We start from the raw sequence: 20,783 nt of genomic DNA on the forward strand, positions 1-20,783 counted from the left end.
TGTCATCAAACCTCAATCTACAAACAAACAATATACATAACATCAGAATTCCGATCTCTTATTTGTTTAGACACAGATATATCTTGTGTGTATATCTCAGTTTATGTGTATACAGATTGGCACTCACCTCCACGGGAAATAATGGAGACACGTGTCAACGATGGATTAAATCCTGCAGTGGTGCTAGATAACTCTGCGCCTATACTGCAACGTAAGAGGAGGACAAAGCATCTTAGTAAGCCTGCCCTATAAACAATACACCATTGTATAAATTGTCTGGACACACTGTCTTACCTGATCAAAGATTCAGGTATGGGGGTGTCTTGCGTCTTTAGTCAATAAATCCAAAGAGGAAAAATCCCTGTTCTCGCCTGAAATGCAACACAGAGACTCAATACTCAAATATTTTCATCTTGACCACACTGGAGGTAATCAAAACCTCCTATCAATTCGCCTCACCTCATGTGGCCCAGTCCAGAAATGTTCTAATCTGGTACCCCAGTTTTTTCTCACTGCGCTGTGATTCCAGTTCAATGTTACTGAAGGGATACATGGAACAAAACATCATGCTCATATATGTAACTAGCTCAAAGCATTATCAAGGTTTTTTTTGTTTTTTTTAAGGCTGTTGTCTCACTCCCCTGCCCCTCCCCACATAGAGTTTTGTGGAGGAAACAGATTAAAATTCCCTTTATGAACCTTTGTTCAATCATGCTGGAGTTCTATAACAACCCCACTCTCATATTAGGCTTTCTGACCCTAAAAATAATAATGGGTCAGCGTGCACAGTAACTGCCAAACAGCTTCTAATGCTTATGGAAAAACACACAACTGCTGCCTTAACTGGGCTCCATTGCTGTTCAAACGCCTCTATACGAGTGAAAAGGGAAAAAACAGACACATCCAGCATCTGTTTACATGTGCTATGTATGCTGATTGTCAGCAGAAATGGAATTGAAAGGGTTGAGTTTCCCCTCGCACTCTCTCTCTCTTCAAAACTGCAAACAAACTTTGTGGATTTAAACACTCAAACCCACACACACATTTTACTTACCATGGGTTCCTTCTCTCTTGTCCTGCACACACTCCAAATTTCGTGCTGTTTCCTGGGCGTGGCTTCCTTAAATATGCCATCAACATGGTGAAAGGACCCTTGAGCCCCAATCCCCAGAGGCTTCTGGGCAATGCAGTCCCTCCGTAAGCAAAACATTTTTTTCTTTTTTTCTTTTTCCTTTTTCATGAGCCAAATAGTGTTTGTTTGATAAACCTGGAGGAACAATGCAGCATGAAGGATGAATTACCTCACCCTATTACGTGCATGAAACAATAAACGCTGCTATACCATGATCGTTTCTGTTGGTGAACAGAACTGTTAAGCCCCGGCTCCCAGTGACTTATGGGCATTGTAGTCCCTTCATGGACAAAAGTTTTTTACATGAACAAACATTTTAGATTGTGTAAAAATACCAGTGCAGCATGAGGGATGTTAAAAAGATGCATTACCTCACCCTATTTCGTGCATAGACCAATGGGTGCTTTTTTCTTTTTCCTTTTTCGTGAACCCAATAGTGTTTATTTGATCAACCTGGCGAAACCATGCAGCGTGAAGGATGAATTACCTCACCCTATTACGTGCATGAAACAATAAACGCTGCTATACCATGATTGTTTCTGTTGGTGAACAGAACTGTTAAGCCCCGGCTTCCAGTGACTTATGGGCATTGTAGTCCCTTCATGGACAAAAGTTTTTTACATGTACACACATTTTGGATTGAGTAAAAATACATGTTAGATTGTGTAAAAATACCAGTGCAGCATGAGGGATGTTAAAAAGATGCATTGCCTCACCCTATTTTGTGCATAGACCAATGGGTGCTTATGCTGCATGATTGTTACTGTTGGTGTATGCGGCTCATTCCAACATCCGAGGTGATCCTTGGGTATAGCTTGCTATTCTAGGTCATGGCCACTCACCTTCAGTTCATCCTGGATTATGGTGTGATCTTTCATGACTTACTAATGGACACAAACGCCCTTCCCCCTCAAGATGGCAGGAGGCGCCTTTGCCACAACCAATATTGTCAAAATCAAATATGGGTAAACCAGAGTCCAAATGAATGTACTGACATGCCATGCCCTTCATATATATTTATCAGATGGCATATATATCAGAGGTTCACCATATAACTGATATAGAACCGTGCTCAACCAATGAGAGCAGAGACCATGTCTATTATCCAGTTACCAGTTTGTTCCACTCTATGGAAATATTCAAACCATTTTTAACTGAGTCCAAAGAGTGAATCCATCTTTGTTCTAGTCTGTGTAACATAGTGGAAATGTCGCCTCCTCTCATGGGGGTCTTGATGGTTTGAAGTACAAACCACCTAATATCCTTGTCAGTGTGCCCCAATTTAGAGAAATGTTCAACTAAAGGTTTGTCTTGCACATTGTTCCTTATGCACGAACGATGTTCCGATATTCTCTGGCGTACCTCTCTCATAGTTTTGCCTGCATATACAAGATCACATGGACATTTGATAATGTATATGATGTTTTTGCTCAAGCAATTGGCGTGATTTTTAAAAAACCACTCCTTCTTGTTGCCATATTCAAATGATTTTTTCGTAGAAGTAAATTGGCACGCCACACAATGGCCACATTTGTGATGTCCCGTGATGGGTTTCAAACCCCATTGGTTCATCACTGTTTTGTTATCTTCTTGTTCTTTATATGTGTGGACCAGTTTTACCGAATCTCTGGTGGCCTTCCACATGTGGGTTAATGCATGTGATCCCCATATTAAGTTCACAATGGAGTGGAACAAAGTGAGTGTAAGTTTTCTGGATCTAGTGATCCAAAAGAAAGAAGATCATTTGGAAACATTACACAGGAAAAGCACAGATAAAAACACACTCCTACATTACTCGAGTTTTCACCCGGGAGGTCTTAAACAAAATCTACCATACGGTCAATTTCTCCACATCAGGAGAAATTGCACACAAAAAAATTAGTTTGTGAACCACACCGTGAAATTGAAGGACAGACTAATGGATAGAGGGTATCCAAAAAAGTTGGTGAAACAACACTATAAACGAACCCTCAACACACATCGGGAGACCTGTCTATTAACGAAGACCAAAGAAAAGAATAACAGATTGATCTGTGTGTCTACATTTTCCCCAATAAGCAATTTGATCAAGAGGAGTGTCAATAAGAATTGGCATCTGGTGAAATGCCCAGGGAGTCTGGCACAGAAACCAATGTTTGCGTTTAAATGCAACATGAATCTCAGACAAAAACTGGTCCACACATAGAATCCAGCAACAATTTTGTGCAGCATTCCCATGAAATCTGCCTACTTCACGGTCATAGATTTGAAGAATGCTTTCTTCTCTATACGGCTACACCCAGACTCAAGAGGCTTAACTTCATTTCTATTTAGAAATAAGAAGTGGAAACATACAAGACTTCCTCAAGGGTACTGTGAATCACCTTCCATATTCAACAGAGTACTCCAAATGGACTCAGGCAATGCACAGATGGAGAGCACAGTTATACAGTACGTAGATGACATATTGATTTGCAGAAATACAGAGGAGCAGTGTAGAGATGACTCAGTACACATGTTGGCAGTACCAGCAGAAAAAGAGTACATGGTAGACAAGGTCAAATTACAATACTGCCAGACAGAAGGGTTGTACATTGGACAGCTGATATCACACGGCGGTCACACACCAGCAAGAGCAGAAGCAATACGCAGGACAGCAAAGCCCACAACCATAAGACACAACCATAAGGACAAGGGCAATCTAGCCATTCCCTGCTGCTTGACCTCTCAGCAGCCTTTGACCTTGTTGACCACCAGATCCTCACGGAACATATGACAGTTTCAGCTGCATTCTCCAGTCAGGCGACCACCTGGGTCCAATCCTTCCTAGCCAACCGAACCACCCGGGTCTTTTCACAGGGGGCTTCAGCCCACCCCATCCCCATCCTGTGTGGCGTCCCACAAGGTTTGTGCGTCTCACCGACCTTATACAATATCTTCACAAAGCTTTTGTTCGACTGCCTTGATAACCTGGCTGTCACATACATACACTATGCTGACGGTACCCAGGTTCTCATCAGGTTGCTATGAAGAGGACTCCATAAGGATTAAAAACCTCTACATGGAGATCCAAGCCTGGATTGCAGAACGCGGTTTATGCCTCAACGACGAGAAAACTGAGCGCCTTCTCGTCGGCTCCCAACAACGGCTTAGCAAACTGGACCCCAGTTACGCTTCTATCAACATAGATGGTAACCTAATCACAGTAGCCAAAGAAATCAAAACCCTAGGGGTTTATTTGGATTCCACACTTCCACTCAAAAAACAAGTAAACGCCATAGCCTCCTCCACGGCTAACACGAATAAGCTCACTGATGCCTGCAAATCCTTCCTCTTGCCTTCCAGCTGCATTACCCTAGCCAGATCGCTAGTGCTCTCAAAAATCGACTACTGCAATACTCTCTTCCTTGGCACCTCAGAACACAAACTTCAGGTGCTGCAGAATAATGCCCTCAGAGCGGCTCTGAGTATCTTGCGGCACTCTCACATATCCAACTTCAGACAAGATGCCAATTGGCTCCCTGTACAAGATAGAATCACTCTTAGATCACTCATCATCGTCCACAAATGCCTCTCTAATTACGCCCCAAGTACCTGGCAGACAAGTTCAACAAACACATATCAGCCAGACCAACCAGAACGTTGTATTCTCACTGTCTATCCATCCCCAAATTCTCCCTAAAAAAAGCAGACGTCTCCAGCTTCCTGGTCCTAGCTGCCAAACAATGGAATGCTATACCTGTGAACCTTAGAGCAGAACCATCCTTTTGGACCTCAAGAGCAAAAACTAAGTCCTGGCTCGCCAACAAGAACTCTCCCATTGTCTAACATACCAACCATTGTCTCACCACTGTATTTTTATCCGGTGTCTGCTCAACGACCGCCATGGAACCTGATCATTTGCACTTATTGTTATTATCTTGTATGTCTATAATCTGTTGTAACCTGCTCTAAGTCTCTGGCGCCCAGTTACCTCAGGGTTCAGCACGCGATATAAATAAAGAAACTAAACTAAACAAATGCAGCAGTTTCTAGGACTGTGTAACTACTGCAGGACATGGGTATTTCACGACAGCACTTACACAAGACCGCCCTAATTGAGTGCACTGAAGGACGCACAAAGAGGGGAAAGTACATTACAATGGACAACAGAGATGACTGGTGGCATTTGAGGAGCTGAAAGAAGCAATATGCACAGCTCCAGTGTTAGGGATCCCAGATTATGAAAAGGAATTTTTCCTATTCTCAAACTCTGATGGAGTGGTTATGACTGCAGATCTGAGACCAAAGACGAGCATTGGGCACAAGTCTCTAGCATACTACAGTGGGAAAGTAGGCCCAGTAACGAGAGGACACTATGCATGCGAACAGGCATTTGCTGCCACTACTTTCGCAGTGGATAAATCAGTGAGTATTACCATGCTATGCAGCACCACTCTTTATGTGGAGCATGCTCTCTTTGCAATACTGAAAAGACTGAAAAGTACATTAACAACACAAAGAGCTTCAGGGTACGAGGTATTACTGTCAAACTCAGCTCTCAAGCTAGTGAGATGCAGACTTGTCAACCCAGCGACTTTTATCATCAACCCCTTAAGGGAACATGACTATGCACACAACTGCGCAGCACACATAGAGCAATTCAGCGACACTCGCAAAGTACAGGAGAATGCAATTGAGGGGGGTGACATGCTTTACATTGACGGGTCATCAACTATTGAGCAAACAACTGGGGAAATACATACTGGAACAGCAGTAGTGAGATTGAGAGAGGACAGGACGAGGGAGGTGGTGACAAGCACCCATTTACCATCACATTTTTCTGCAAAAGCAGCAGAATTAGTAGCTTTAATATTGCCAGCACAGCAAGGAGAAGGAAGTAGTACATTCAGATTCAGCCTACGTGATATCCACTGTGCATTCTGAGCTGTCACATTTGCTTAGGAGGGGCTTCAGACATGCGGATGGGTCACCGGTGCAGCACGCACTCCCATTGAGCAGACTGATAAAGGAAATAGACCTCCCTCAGCAGAAAGCAGTGGCAAAGTGGCAAGAACACAAGAGGGGGGGCACATCTCTAGGGGCAATGAGGCAGCAGGTGCGGAAGCAAAACACACAGCTTATTTTGGGGGCATATTTATGCGTGAACAATGATACTCAAAGAAGGACATAATACATTACCATTGACACAGATTATGGAATTGCAGGGAGCTGCATCAAGGGAGTAGAAAGAGTTATGGACAAAGGGGGGGATGTACAGTGTCTCTGACATATGCCCTATGGCAGCAAAATAACACAGCAAACGTGGTAATGCCGCTATCATTAGTGCGCACTACACTGACACTATTACACCATCCTACCCATATGGGGATGGCTGTGCTTGCTGCTCATATTGGAGAAACATGGTTCTGTCCTAACTTGGCGGAACACATGACTGAATTCATGTCTAATTGTCTAGTATGTAAACAATTTACAGCAGGTCATATATTAAGGGTAGTGAGAGGAGCCATACCTCGCCTAGTGGATCCATATCAACACCTGCACGTTGACTATATCAACATGATACAAGTATGCAAAGGTTACCGTTGCATGATAGTAGTTGTATGTCCATTTTCCCGTTGGATCGAAGCCGGTCCTTGTTCCCATCCGGATGCCCTTAGAGCAGCAAAATTCATAGTCAGAGAAATCTTCCCACAATGGGGCGTGTGTGAGGTGCTGTGGTCTGGCAATGGCCTTCACTTCGTCAATGAGATGTTCCAACCCATTACAACCTTGTTAGGAATACAACACAAGTTCTCTTGTGCCTATCACCCGCAAGAAAATGGAGTGTGTGAGTGTCTAAATGGCTTGTTCAAGGAAAGCATAGCCAACATTAAACAGACTCTCAACAAAAGTTGGCTCCATTGCCTGCCGCTAGCATTATTCACATTGCTCAAAAAACCAGGGTCAGACCACCATTTAACCCCACAAGAGGTGACAGGACTGCGCATGCAACTTCCCTTGGCTCCTGCCACTAGGGCAATCAAAGATGCTGAAAATGCATCTGATGTATTGGATCAGCAAATGTATGAGTACACTGCTTCCTTGATGGCTAGTGCCTCTTTTATTTCTCTTCAACTGCAGAGACAATGGTAGAGGCCTGAACCAGGAGAAGAGAACAGCAAGACTGAAGACAACAAGGACTAACTTAAGCAGCCACTGGTGTATCCAGGGGACACAATTCTGTTATGAAATTGCAAGAGAAAGTGGGACACACTGCGCTTTACAGGACCGAACAGTGTTGAACTGATTACTGATCGAGCTGTGAAACCTGTTGGGAAAAGCACTTGGAACCACCTATGGGACATCAAGCCCTACAAAGTGGTGGCCACTCCTAGCATCAATATCGAAAGGCCAACGATCCATAAACACAAAGAGCAAAACAACAACTTGGAATCAGCACATCCCAATAGAGGACATCCAATGGTTACTCGCTCACGTGCATGAGAGATAGAGCAAGGACTTCCTACACGTCCAGAGTGAGGGCACACTGTATGTTTGTTATTTATTTTTCCACACACAATCATCGTGAAAGTGTGACTGTTTTTGATATTATATGATATGATAGGTTATTTATAACACGCTTAGTACCCAGAAGTTTTTATTGCATTTGTTCCATGATTCCCTATGATCCTCATCCTGATTTGTCCAATTTGTTAGGAGATCAAACAATACCAGAAGACGCCACCGTAATGTGTATTTCCATGTCTTCATAGCTGATTTATCCCAAGGATACCCACACCTGGAAAGGGAAAATCCATCAGTGCTCTCAGTACTCCATAACCCTAGAATAAAAGTGTGGGAGCAGTTATTTCTTCTTATTTGGCAGATTATTTTGTTTGCAGGCTGGAATTAATACAATATTAACACAATAATACTTGTTTTGCGCATTTTAGGCAGACAACAAATATCTTCAAACTACACAAGGATCCAAGAGGTGTACGTGATGGAAAGCATTATACAAGATTGCTAAATTTGTAGAGGGCTGTACTGACCACTGTTTGAAGCACAGTAGCCCACAGGCAGATGCTTTTCATATGTATTGGTCATGTCCCTTAACAGCGTCTTTCTGGAGAAATGTAGCCGACATAATTGAAGATATTACATAAGTTCTATCCTCTCTTATTCCTCTTAAATATCTAATCAGCGATATTGGTAAATCTTCTGAAACTACGAGAAGACTCATTAATGTAGCATGTGCCGTAGGTAAGAAATGTATATTAAAGTGGTGGAAGGCTAAACATGCACCTAAAATGGATGATTTTCTCAGAGAGCTAACATATATAAACGAATGTGAAGAACCATTTGTTCTGTCCATGCCTGTGGCAAAGTGACCTAAGGATATCCGGGCCCCTTTCAGAGGCTATTTACATGATATGTTATCTGATGATGACACCCCATGTACCCTTACGCCATGATGTCAAACATTTCTAAATGCTGTTTGCTATCGAAAATGTTGTACACTGTGTATATTCAATGCTGTGAAATGTCATTAATAACATGACCATTTAATAAACAATGTTTTTTTTTAAAAAAAAAGGGATGATTATTGTGTCTTGTATCTTATTCTCATGTATTATTTTTGCCCTCATCTTTTGGCAAGTATCCTATGTTTCTAGCAATACCGCTGTATCCTCTACTAACACTAACCCAACTCTTGCAGGTGGAACAACCATGTCAGGTGGAAAGGTAAGCACTGTAAGTACACTAAAGAGAGGTAGATGCAGACATGGTGGGGTGGAATTCTATCTCACTGATACTGCTTGAGTATCTGATGACATGTGGTACAAGCACATGACTAAAGTAGGCAAACAAACCACTGGGGACAGCTGCTATGTCTGCTCACTAATCCCCTAAGTAATGAGTGCCACCAGAACGTTTGTAGCAACGGAAATACCAGCAGCAAGAGCACAATACCTTATGTACCTATCCATGGTTACAACCCGAGGAAGATTGCAAGGGAGAACAACATTGAGATGGATGTCCAAATCAACATTTCCCTATGAAGACCATTTTATAAAGACACTTGACATGATGTACACTTATTGACAACTAGACCAGGCTACACAGTACATAACTGACAGCCCACAGAAAGGAGAGACAAAAATAATAACACTGAAAGAATGACCATGGCCTAAGAAAGGACCCAAGGAAATAGGAGGAGAACCGGGATGTTGGGAAAGACCACAAAGGCTTGTGTATGGCCAAGTGTACACAGCTGAAGGATGGAAGGAGGCGGTGGTAGGGAGCAAGGCACACACACCTGTGCAAGTGCCAGTAAACACAGTACAAGGAGAAAATGACAAGTGCATGAAAGAATGGGATGCAAGCACAAAGTTCCTGACCTGGATTGACAATGAAGCTGGACCAATGCCCATAATACCACTAAAGAAACCAGCATTATGTTTCCAGAATGATGGTGCAGTAAATGTTGGAGAAAACAAAGAGTGCAGGTACACAGGAAAGCATCCAGCAATGAAGGTTTGGACGTCAGTATTAATGGATAACTGATGGGCATGCGGATCTAAGGCATACGAGAAGCTGCCACCGAACTGAGGAGGAGTATGTTTGTTGGTACACATCAACATGCCAGCACCAGTAATACCACAGAAGGACATAAAGATAGATGACTTCTCTAAAATGGACAATACTAGACAAAAGGAGAGGTCAATAGAAGTGAGTAGAGAGAAAAGAGATAACTATTTCTCATTAGCATCAGAAGCATCACTGAATGATGTACCACCTGAGCACAGGCTGTTCAGTAGGACAGAGAGGTTCTTTGCGTCAGTAGTTGCAGCTGTACAGACATACACAAATGCAAAATGGCTGCAGGTAATGAGATGGAAGCTGATGCAGACAATAAACTCAACTTTAAATGGCTTCAATGCGATAAAAGAAGAGCTCTGAGCAGTATGGTTGATGGCCCTCCAGAACAAATATGTTCTAGACCTTCTCACAGCAATGGACGGAAGAGTTTCTGCCAAGATCGGGAGTTCCTATTGCACGTGCATGCCTACAAATTTATTTTATTTTATTTTTTACATTTGTAAAGCGCACTACAGCCCCAAGGCATTGAGGCGCTGTTTACATGAAAGTGTACGTAGTCATGTGTACATTAGGACATGCGGTTACTTGGTTACAACATATGTGCTAGGTTACAGAGTACAGATGGGAATGCGGCGCCTGTCTTTTAGACAAACAGGCTAGTTTTAATGGCCTTGCGGAAAGCTAGGTGAGAGTCGATTACCCTAAGGTGTGAAGGTAGTGCGTTCCAGTGGGTGGCAGCGATGGCTGGGAAGCTGGAGCCCCCTGCACGCACTCTGCAGGTTTTGGGCTTGGTGATCAAGTTGGTGTAGGCTAGCCTGGATGGCTTTGTGGAAGTGGGGAAGGTGATGCGCTGGGCGAGGTAGGGGGGTGCCAGATCATGGAGGCATTTGTGAGTGATGGAGAGGATTTTAAAGATGAAATCTACAAATGATGGAGAACATGGCACACTGACAGAAGCGGTAACCACATTGTCGTATATATGGTCATGGATGGCAGATGGACTAAAAATATTACTAGGAGCATTAATATTGGTACTGTAGGATTATGTGTGATAAAGATCTGCATTACACAATGTCGCAAAACAACTGAGTAAACAATAGGGATGAAAGTGTTAGTGGATATAATTGTTGAAGAGAACAAGGACAAGATAGTAGAAGAAAGAAATAACCTAAAGACAAAGATAATGGAGTGCCCACTGTTCCCGACTAAGATGATAACATTCGATGATCCATTTGACAACAACAAATACTGGGCAAAATGGATATGATGCAACCCCGAAGGAGAATGCAGTTACATGACATGGAGTTTTGATGACCATGCAAATTACTGCAGACATAATGGGGGAGTAACAAAGATATGGCTACCAAAAGGAACAGTGACTAAGTATGGTGGTTCGGTCAACAAGTCGACCAGAGGAGGGACTGAAGAGAGGGTCCCTGGAATGCCCCTCCTCACCCCCATGAACATGACAGCCCAAAGTGTCAAGCACGCAAGATGCAGCTCACTGTTTGGACGGTCTCCAGGTGGGCCAGTGACATCTATATATGCGAACATATATGCACTCACACAACCACTTAAACCTTATCCAGTCAACATCTTTATGGATACAGGTGCCACAACACTGATCGTAGATTCAAATAAGTCAATGGATCAGATATACTAATGACAAATATCCTGAGGTTTTGACATCATTAGAGACACCACAATGTAGTAACGTTATTCATGAAGAAAACTCGCACCCAAGCATGAAGTTACACAGACCCACACATGCCCACACGAAGAACATGCTTACACAGTTCTGTAGCTAGAGAACAGATACATATGCATATTGTCGAAAGCCTTTATTTTTCTCATTAGCCAAACGCAGACATGCAGAATGCAAGACAAAGAAGAGATGCAGAGCAAGCTTACAGATGATTATTCCAACTAACCATATGGAACTATGGGATCATATAAGGAGCCTGGTATGGCCAAATAGTACTAACCTATAAGAAACGAAGCACAGTATAGATATATAGAAAGCATAGTATAACCAGTGTGAGGTTACATGAGGCCACAGTCCTCGGGACGAGAGGTAAAGAAAAGCAAAAACTTAGCATAAAACCTTAGAAATTGCAGACCAGAGAGCTCAATATTGCAGTACTCAACCATGTGGTGCAGCTGAGCCAGACAATGGTCCTTCACCGCGGCGGGAAGACGAGCAGTTACCAGCGAAACAGACACGAAGTGAAACATGGATTCTTTAACAACGTTGCAACCCCTCAGGCACTCTGTATGGGCAAGTGGTTATACTGATGGCAACACTGGGAACACACAGTCTTTCTCATCACCTTGCGAATTTGCACTAAACACCGAGAACAGAGCTGGGTCCCATACCTATGGAGATCAGCTCCAGCCAGTCAGGGAAGACTAATCCAGGGGTGGGTGGCAGAGGGCAAGGGCCAATGGTAATCCTGCAACAATGTAATAGATCGTTTTTGGTGAAGGGTCAGGCAAGCCACCTGACATGCGGTGAAATAACATCTAAATGTGCCATCTATGGGCACTACAACCCCAACTACCCAACCATGTACCCTCATAAGTTTTTGGGGAAGAGCCCCATGATGTGATGCAGTAAGTGAACAAAATAGCCCGGCACGGGCTCTGGAGCTGTGATTTCAGGAGATTCTCAATGTCCTGTATGATCCCTGTCTGTTTGTATAATAAACGACAGTTCTAACTTGCCCTTGGCTTAGTCCTCCATCTGTGCACTGGGGAGGGTTTGTTGGGCCCCGGGTGCTTTGACCAGTGAGCTTGTAGTGTGAACCACAGTCCCTCTGGTATACCTAGCCAACAGGAGGGTCACTCCCCAGAAAAGGTCAAAAAGCAAAGATTCAGAGAGGTGATAGCTTAAAGTGTCTGTATAGAAACGTGTATGTTGAGAACTGTTATAAGTTTTGATTAAAACACAGCAAACACATTTACACGTGCAACATAGTGCAGAGATGGGACACGTTTCATTAGAACAGGCATGGGCAGACCATTTTAGTCATGTAAATATTATTAGGTTTAACTGTAAATTCTCAATAACTGCCATGTAGGGACTTTGAAAGTGCAAAAATGTAAACGTGAAAAAGGTAAATGCATCTGATCCCGTCCCAAATTTGGCCTTGGCAAACTGAAAGGACCAATAAGAGAAAAGAGAATAGTTGACCAATTAAAATGTATAGCCAATAAGGTGGCATATAATCATGGGTTTATAAGGTGTCACACCATGGAAAAGGGGGTCTGCCTGGGAAATGAAGGAATGAGGAAGCAGCCGGATATCATCTGGGTTGGAACTGCTGATGCAATTACTGGAGTAAAGTAAGACGAGGCTGGAATCTTTGACCAGGAGAGGCTGTCTAACTGAGTCGAGTCCCTGTGGCCATGAGATGATTTGGGGAGCCCTGATGACCTGTCTGTCCTTTCCTGTGCGCAGAACCAGAGATCATTCTGTAAATTAATTTGTCAATCAAAACAAAGTCTTTTGGGGACCTGGTTGAGTTCTTACCTTCCCCTTTATTCGTGGGTAGGGGGCTAGCAGTAGACCTTTAGCAATTTTATTAAAAAATAATGCAATTAATTCAAGTTTGTAATCAACAACCTTGCTCGAATGTGAATAAATTATAAACTGTAGCCTAGAAAGTAATTGGGTTTCCTATTTTTTTTGCCAACCGAAAATGTCCCTAGCAGAAGGGGTGCATAAAAACAAACTTCCCTATGCTTTCACAGACCCTGCTTAGAGGTAGAAGGCTCCCACATGATCAACTGAGTAACTGGGTTTGTGTTTGGCAGAACAGTGTCTTCCCAAAATTAAACCAAAGGAAGTCACTGATTTCAAAATACATCCCTGCAGAACGTGTTAAAGTGTTTCCTGAGATAAGTGAGACTTTGCATTGCAGAGTGGTGATGAAAAGTGTCAGCAAAATAAACATAAAGGGCCTCATTACGATCCAGGCGGTAGGGGGTTAACGGCGCTGGTAGAGCTGCCGGCGCCGTTAACCCCCTACCGCCTCATTATGAGGTCTGCTCGTGGGTCCCGCTAAGGACGCCTGGTAAAACCAGGCGTCCTTAGCGGGACCCGTGAGCAGACCAGGGAATTACCAACTTGCCTGTCATTAACGGGCCCGTTGTTAGCATCCTCCCCTTTCCCATTGAGCCCTATGGGGGCTCAAATGTGAATGGGGATGTACCAGGTCCGGGTTCCTTGAATGGGGAAAAACCGGGCCCTCCAAGGTCGGAATGGCCCGATATTTCCCCATTCAGGGAACCCAGACCCGGTACCCGGTATGGGGGTAGCCATCCGCTAAAAGCGGCTTGGCTACCTCCATAAATGTAATGAGGCCCCAAGTGTTTTCTTTGAAAGGTTTGTTGTGCTCCAACATTGCTAGAATTGTCAAGCGCGCAGGGAGATAAAAATCAGGAGCACTGCGTGTGCTGAAGTTCTTTTGAAAATCAAATAGTATTGAATTTTATTTAAATTCAACTTCATATAAAGACTTGTTTTAAAGTGTTGCATCCTTTTGGCATTAGGGATTTTGTGTGTGATAAAAGTATTGAAATGTTCATTTGACCTGTATTCTATTTACTGTAGACATAAAAGCAAAAATGCACATGTATTGGTATTGAATCTTTGTTTTGGTGCCACAGAGAATGTGGCATGTCGTAAGAGGTAGTTTGATTATTGATCTTTCCATAATAATTAATACAAATATATTCTTTCTGTACACCAGCCTGGTTTTTGGCTTAACCAAAAGGGGGAAATATTCATTGGTTCCAGATGGGTTGCAGACAGGGCTTGATAGAATATCAAGGTCTATTTGTGTGGCGCTGTTGATTGAGGTAGAGTACGCCCCACATTACCAGTGATCCCATAAATATATCTCGCAGGAGAGGCAGGCCTTCAGTAGTAGAAGGTAGACTCTCTGGGCCTCATTACGAGGTTGGCGGTAAGGGGTTAACGGCAACGGTAAGGGTGCTGTTGCCGTTAGCCCCTTACCGCCGCATTACGAGGTCTCTTAGCGGGTCCCACTAAGGGTGCCTGGTTTTACCAGGTGCCCTTAGCGGGAGCTGCTAAGGGACCAGGGAGCTAATAACGGACCCGCTATTAGCGGGCCCGTTATTAGCTCCTTCCCCATTCCCATTGAGCCCTATGGGGGCTCGAATGGGAGTGGAGAATGGTTCTCAGAATGGGGACTTACTGGGTCCTCCAAGGTTGGAGTGACCCAGTAAGTACCCATTCCGAGAACCCGGACCCGGTATACAGTAACGGAATAGCCATGGTGCTAATAGCACCATGGCTACCTCCTACCTCGTAATGAGGACCAGAGTCTGTTTACAACATAGGTTTCATATGCCAAAAGTAGCTTCCAGTGGCAGAGTGTAGAGATATCGTGAGAGTCACCAACTCTCGCGAGATCTCGCTTTGGTGGCGAGCACCGCCCCCGCGTGCTTCGCGCGCATTATGGGAGCACCAGAGGACGCGGCAAGACGCGTCCTGCCGGCTCCTCCGAGATTAGGGCCTGGGGGCTCGCACCACGAGACATTTTTGTCCCACAGCCCTGCAACAGTTATTAGGCACGTTTGCCTAGCCTTCAGGTTCTGAATTACTTACATGTTCCTGGCAGATGCCCACTGTGCAATAAAAGACATCCAGCCAGTCATCACGCCTCCTGTCATCTGTGCAAGCGTTTACTACATAAATTGGCGACGAGGATCACCACTGCAACCCACGTGGGAACATGCAAGGAGCGACGCCGCCACCCCCCTTCCTGCAAACTCCAGGTAAACCCGCCATCCCGTGGCCGCAATGGCAACCCCTTTTCACAACGTATGTAGAGGCGCTAGGAGGGGCAGGATTTTCAGCAGCACGGCGTAGGACTATGTTACTTAATGCCCTAGGAGTGGAAGGACAGCGGGTGTTTGAGAGTCTCACCCCGATCCAGGTGGCAGGGGACAACGATGACATCTTTAAGGAGGCAGTTAGGAGAATAGTGAAGAGATTTGCCAGTAAAGAGAACACGGTGTTGCACAGAATACGCTTTTACACCCTCAGACAAGTAATATCTGAACCGGTCGACGATTATGTCACCAAGCTGCGAGAACTGGCGGCGCTGTGCAGTTTCGGCAACAATGCTGAGAGCCTCATCTGCGACATGTTGACAGTCCACACTAACAGCAGAAAAGTTCAAGATAAATTCATTATGGAGAAAGAATTACAACTGGAGAAGGCGATCGAAATTGCCAGAGCGGTTGAAGAAACGGCGGGAAGACGAAAAGAACTCACAGGAACCCACAGTTCTGCTGAAATCCAAGCAGTCACATTTCACTCAAAGAAAGAAAGACAGACACCCGACACAAGAGAGGGGAGAGGAGGTAAGAAAGAACCTCTCAAATGCCACAGGTGCACCAGCACGAAACACCTGGCGTTCGATAGGGAGTGCCCAGCTAGAGACAAGGAGTGCTCCATCTGCAAACGCATTGGCCATTTCTCGTTGGTATGTCGGTGGAGAAACAAGAAAGTTACCAGTGTAAACACGGATCACAACAGGGAGCGAGAATCGTCCTCAGAAGATGAGGGGAGACCCACAGTCATTATGGTAAACAGCACAAGGGCAAGAAGAGAAAAGCCCCATTGCACAATCAAAATTGACGGTCGCGAAACAAGAGTTATGGCGGACTCTGGTTCGGACCTCACCATAATACCCCTATGGACATATAAGGAAATGGTGGGAAAAGAAAAGGTCCAAGTTCTCACCACACGACACAAACCCACAGTATTTGGAGGGGCGTCAGTTGAACTACTGGGATATATCAAAGGGAAGGTGGAGTTTAAAGGAAGAGAAACCACCACCAGAGTGTATTTCAGCCACGAAGGCCCAGCGGTACTGGGATGGGACGACCAAGACAAGCTCAAAATCAAACTGGACCCCAGCACAGAAGACCAGGTCTGTGCGAGGAATGGGCCCATTGTCAAGAGTGACTACCCAAAACTTTTCTCGGAGGAGCTGGGTCACATCAAGGGCTTTGTCCATAAAATATTGCTCAAAAAGAATGCCGTCCCAGTCAAACATTGAGTGAGGCCTGTGCCAGCAACCGCAAGAGACACTGTCAGGGATCAATTGGACAAAATGAGAGCGGAGGGTGTCATTGAAGAAGTTGAAGCGTCAGAATGGCTGAGCCCAGTAGTGCTGATAAAGAAACCGAACTCGCAAGAGCTAAGGGTGTGTATAGACCTTCGCAGTTTAAACTTAGAGGTCATCACCGAATACTACCCACTACCGAGCATAAATGAACTCATTTTGTTGATGAAGGAAGCCAAAATTTTCTCAAAACTGGATATGAGAAACGCATACCACCAAATACAATTGCATGAAGAGTCAAAACCCCTCACAGCATTCATCACACCTTTTGGCACCTATCAGTTCACCAAGATGCCATTCGGGTAATTGTCGGCAGCGTCAGCGTTTCAACGCATGATGGATGTCTTGTTACGAAAGGTCAAAAGCGTCGCATATTTCCAGGACGACATCCTTGTGTACGCAGGGGATGAACAAACGCATGACGCCACATTGAAAACTGTCCTGACCAAGTTGCAAGAAGCAGGGGTGAGGCTACGCCATGAAAAATGTGCATTCAAAGTGAAAGAGGTCGAATACTTGGGGTACAAAATCTCAGAAAAAGGGATCAGTCCCAAACAAAATCTGATGCATGCAATCATAAAAGCACCGGAACCTACCAGCAAAGACGAAGTAAGATCATTTCTTGGACTGGCAGAGTATTACGCAAAATTTATCCCCATGTTCTCTGAAACCTCAGCACCACTCCGTGACCTACTCAAAAAAGGTTCGGTATTCTCGTGGCAAGAACCCCAGAAGAAGGCGGTTGAAAGTATAAAACGGCACATCATGGAAGCGCCGTGTTTACAGCCATTTAACCCAGAGTGGGAAACAGTCATCACCACGGATGCCAGTGCATATGGACTAGGAGCAGTTCTTACGCAGAAGAAGGAGGACACGGAGCATGTGGTAGCCTTTGCCTCGAAGGCCTTGTCCTCGGCGGAACAGAACTACTCTACCATAGAAAAGGAAATGTTGGCGTGCGCATGGGTGGTAGAACATTTTAGAACATATGTATGGGGCAATAAATATAAAATGGTGACAGACCACAAACCCCTCATCCACATGCTCAGCCCGGGAGGTACCAAAGTGTCCACACCCAGACTGGCACACATTGCAGCAAAACTGCAAGAATACACGTTTGAAGTGCAGCACATATTAGGGTGGAAGAATTCGCAGGCTGACTGCATGTCTAGATTGCCAGAAGGTAAAGACAAGGCCACCACGTTTCTACAAGGAGAATGCATAGTGGCATCTATCACCGATATAAAGGCACCTGATTATATGGAACTCAGCGAGAAACATTGGCTGGAAGAGGACAGAAAAGACCCGGCCATGGCGAAAATCCGTGAGTGGATCAAGGAAGGGTGGCCAGGTGAAAAAATGGTGCCAGAAGGTATGAGACCCTATTGGAAGGTGGCCGAAGAGATATCTGAAACGGACGGAATAATAATGAAGACGGACCAGATAATCCCACCGGTAGGCATGAGGAGCACCATTCTATGCAGAGCCCACGCTGGTCACCTGGGAAACACGATGACCCGGCGTAGAGTCCGGGAGGCCTACTGGTGGCCGTCCATGGACCAAGAGATTCGCACCATGATAGAGCGCTGTCATGAGTGCCTCAATAGCGACAAAAGACTGAAACTCAGACAGGCACCCCTAATTCCCACAGAAGTACCAGAAGCGGTGTGGTCAAAAGTTGGCATAGACTTTATAAGACCTCTGGAAGCGATGGCACCAGAACATTGGTACGGCATAGTGCTGGTTGATTACCTATCCAAGTGGGTCGAGGCTGAGTTCGTCCCAAACATTACCACAGCGACTGTAATTGAAGTCCTCACGGACATTTTTCAAAGAGAAGGCCTCCCCAAGGAAGTAGTAACAGACAATGGGGTACAACTGATCTCACGGGACATGGAACAATTCCTAGGAAAGCACAATATAGGCCAAAAGAAGGCGGCCTTCTATCATCCCCAAGCCAATGGGCTTGTTGAAAGGGCCAACAGGTTCATTAAGGGAGCAATCCAACTAGCCACGGCCTCCGGGATGGACCCCCTAAAAACTACCAAGGAGGCCATAGCGGCCCACAGACTCACTCCAAACAGTATAACGCAAATATCCCCGTTTCGAATGTTGAGAGGGAGGAGTGCAGCCTCCAGGCTCATACCACCATGGTTATCCAAAGTGAGAGAAGATGAAGCAGTGGACATGTCAGAAGTGGTGTGGAGAATTGAAAACAGCAAGGCACGCATGAAAACATGGAGTGACCTAAGAAGAAGAACCAAGCAAGCGTCAGACATTGGAGGGGGAGATTGGGTCAAAATAAGACTACCAAAAAAGGACCAAATCACGGGCTCTCGGTTCAGCAGACCCACCAAAGTGGTCCACAGGGAAACGAACCATTTCCGCACCGAGGACGGGCGCACATGGAATCTGGAAACAGTAGCCCTATATCAGAGGAGACAAGAAAGAGCAAGATCCCGGAGAGACCACATGCCGAAGAAGGAATAGACAACGAGCGAAGGGAACAACGGGAGCCCGAGAGAAACGACAAAGAAAGGGAAGAAACAGAGGTGGAACCGGGATCGCCCATGCCAGAATCCGAACAGGAGCAACAGGAAGATCGCACTGGAAAGGGTGACCGGCCGAGAAGAGAGCACAGAAGACCGGTGAGATACAGTGACTATGTTATGCAATGAACTTCCTCTTTCCGTACCAAAGGGAGGTGTGTAGAGATATCGTGACAGTCACCAACTCTCGCGAGATCTTGCTTTGGTGGCGAGCACCGCCCCCGCGCGCTTCGCACGCATTACGGGAGCACCAGAGGACGCGGCAAGACGCGTCCTGCCGGCTCCTCTGAGATTAGGGCCTGGGGGCTCGCACCACGAGACATTTTTGTCCCACAGCCCTGCAACAGTTATTAGGCACGTTTGCCTAGCCTTCAGGTTCTGTATTACTTACATGTTCCTGGCAGATGTCCACTGCGCAATAAAAGACATCCAGCCAGTCATCACGCCTCCTGTCATCTGTGCAAGCGTTTACTACACAGAGATAGGTTTAAGGTAGAAGAAGCAGAGCTTCAGTAGTGGAAGGTAGATTCCCTGTGTTAAAGATACGTTTCAGATGCCAAAAGTAGACGTCTAGTGGCAGAGAGTGGTTTCTAATTGCCAATGGAAGTAGCAGTTTTGGGAGAGGCTGGCAGCATTGCTAAGTAATAGAAGCAAAAGTAATTTCCTGCAAGGTTGATGCTCAGCCTCCTTTGGGAGCTATTCACCATGTGGACTGGCAGCCCTGCCGGCATTGGACTGCAGCCGATGTCTGAAGTCTGCTGTACAGCTTCATTGTGCTTGCCATCCAAGTGTAGTAATTCAGTCTATGCGTGCGGACAGATCTTTCCTCTACCGTTCCTCCATCCTAGATGGCTGGCTCAAGATTTAAGCACTCGCCGCAGATGTTGAGCCAGGTTGCAATTCCAGGTGTAAATCCGTGTAACCTCCTCATTCCTCAGAGATCAAAAAGGTGTGTAACATTAAATTGGGTAATAACATCACCTATTATTATGGCACCTAAAAGAGGGAGGAATTCGGCAAAAAGCACTATATCAAAGTGTAGTACTATTATTTATTATTGCCATATAATAGACGGGCAGGAATGGAAACTACTAGGAAAGGCAGGACACTATTCAAACTATTGAAGAAGCAGCATGTACTAAGAAGCCAAATATATTGTTGATATTGTTAGATATTTTATGGCATGTATGTCTATAGTACCTAAGAACTTTCACATATAACAAATATCACAGTACTTAGATGACAATATCTTTCACATCACCATAAAAACAATCTAATATCACATTAATTTCATATATGCAAATCAAATAAGTACATCAGATCACTAAAAGAGTAAAATCACAAAAAAAATAATAGTCGATTTTCCAGAATTCT

The sequence above is a fragment of the Ambystoma mexicanum genome, chromosome 2p (genome assembly GCF_040938575.1).
Source record: "Ambystoma mexicanum isolate Mex_15411 chromosome 2p, UKY_AmexF1_1, whole genome shotgun sequence".
Classification (NCBI taxonomy): domain Eukaryota; kingdom Metazoa; phylum Chordata; class Amphibia; order Caudata; family Ambystomatidae; genus Ambystoma; species Ambystoma mexicanum.